This window comes from Miscanthus floridulus, chromosome 1 (genome assembly GCF_019320115.1).
Source record: "Miscanthus floridulus cultivar M001 chromosome 1, ASM1932011v1, whole genome shotgun sequence".
Classification (NCBI taxonomy): Eukaryota; Viridiplantae; Streptophyta; class Magnoliopsida; order Poales; family Poaceae; genus Miscanthus; species Miscanthus floridulus.
This window is the reverse complement of record NC_089580.1, coordinates 188,283,744-188,286,134: the sequence shown is the minus strand read 5'-3', so window position 1 is coordinate 188,286,134 and position 2,391 is coordinate 188,283,744.

Sequence of the window (2,391 nt, the reverse complement as noted above, 5' to 3'; positions counted from 1 at the left end):
TAGGTTTTGCCAGGGTTAAAAAAAGAGGCCATAGTTTAAGTGTTAGAATTTTAAGTTGCCTAATTCACCCACCCTCCTCTTAGGCATCACGGTCCCCTTCAAGTGGTATCAGAGCCAGTTGGCTCAATTTGGACCTTTGGCTTAACCGTCGTTGAGCCGACGCTATCTAGAGTGGTTGGGATGGATACATCTAGGCCTTCACACTTTGACGGCACTAACTTTCCCTACTATAGAGCTAGAATGGCTTGCTACCTTGAGGCGGTTGATTTGGGAGTTTAGAGAGTCACTCGTGACGGGATGAAACCCATTACGAATCCCGATAAACCCACAAAGAGTGAAGAAAAGGAAATACATTTCAATGCTAGAGCTAAGAATTGCTTGTTTGAATCTTTTAGCATGGATGTGTTTAACCAAGTGTTCACCTTAAATATGGCGCATAAAATATGGTTAAGACTCCAAGAGCTCCATGACGGCACATCAAATGCCAGTGAGCAAAAATATTGTCTAGCTAAACAAAATTATGATTCCTTTACAATGAATGATGATGAGCTTGTTCATGATATGTATTCTCGATTGAATCTAATTATCAATGAGCTCCATTCAATAGGACTAACAAAGCTAGATGATGCGGACATCATGAGGAGGATCATCTCCGTGCTACCACAAAAGAAATATACAAGTATCATCACCATCCTTCACAACATGGTGGACTTGAGCACCATGACTCCGACCATAGTCATTGGCAAGATAGTGGCATTTAAAATATCACGCAAGATGGGTCAAGAAGAAGCCTCTTCATCAAGCAAAGGCAAAGCTCTCGCATGTAGCGAGAAAAAGAAGATGAAGGGCAAGCCAGTTGAGACAAGCTCAAGCTCCTCAAGTGAAGATGAAGAAGATGATGATGATGAAGATTCAAGTGATGATGATCAATCTTCCTCCTCCACCTCTAACCTTGATGAAAAATCAATCAAACTAATCAACAAGGTGGAGAAGATGATCCAAAAGCTCAATGTCAAGGGTGTGCCCATCCAAATTTAATATCTCATTTTCACCAATCAAAGAAATGAGCAAAGAAAAAGAGGATGCTATGGATGCGGCGAGTTGGGACACTTTGTGGAAGTTTGTCCAAACAATCCCACACCCAAGACAAAGAAGAAGGCGTACAAGAATGAAGCCCTCACATCAATAAGGTCATGGGATGATTCTTCAAGTGAAGATGAACACCATCACAATAGGTGAGGGCGTAAGCACTCATCATCAAGCTCTTCTCGTGTGTGCCTTATGGCACAAGGTAATGAAAGCTCATCCTCTAGTGAGAGTGATAGTGATAATGAAATGCCTTCTTATGAGGAAATTGTACAACAAAATCTTAATTATGCTAAAGTTTGCACTAGTCAACAAAAGAAGCTCGAAAAATTAAAAGAAAAACTAGATAGTTCACAAGAAGCATATAAAACTTTGCTTGAACAATATGAGAACTTTGCTAATCTCAATATTGAACTATCTACTAAAATTGAGCAACTTGAGGCTAGTGCAACAACAAATGCATGCACAATCAATGATGAGCAACTTGTAAAGAAAAATGAAAAATTAAAAGAAAAGCTAGCTAGCTCACAAGATGCTTATAAAAGTTTTCTTGCTAAAATGGAAACCATGTGCAAACATTGTAATAAGCTAACTAATAAAGTTGCTAATCTTGCAGCCATTAGTACAACCCCACCAAGGCGTCTAAAAAGAAAAGTTCTATCTTTAACATGTCTAAAAAGGATGCCTCTACTTCTTGTAATAATTTATGTTTAGACTAATCTTTATGCAACCAAGTTTATGTTGAGAAAGTTATTGTAGATACATGCACATAAGAGGTTGCAAAGGAGAATGAGCAACTTAAAAGCATCTAGGCCCCTTGTTGGGTTTTGGTGATTAATGACAATATAAGATTAATGTGACTAACGTGTGTTTTGCAGATGCAATTAAGTTAGGTCATGGTAATGGCAATTGATTGGGCAATCATGGTTGTCATGCCCCTATGATGGAAATCATTTCGTTTTTCAAAGGATGGATGATAAGGTTAAGGATGAATTAGTTCTAAGTGTCGTTTGGTGTTGAAGAGACACTTAGAGTAGTTTAGGACTTTGTTTTTCCTTTGGCTATACTATTAAGGGGGGTATGGATAGGTAGCTTGACCTAGGTGAGTCTAGTGGGTTAGGTGTGGTGCACACTTATGAAATCTAGCACTAGGTAGCTCCTAAAAAGCCATTAGATCAATTAGAGCAAACTTCATTCACATATGATTACGAGTTGGAAGTGAATGGATGGTCAAATATTGACCGAACGCTGGTTCTGGTGTGACTGGACGCTGGCGCAGAGTCTGATCAGTTCATTTGATCAAGG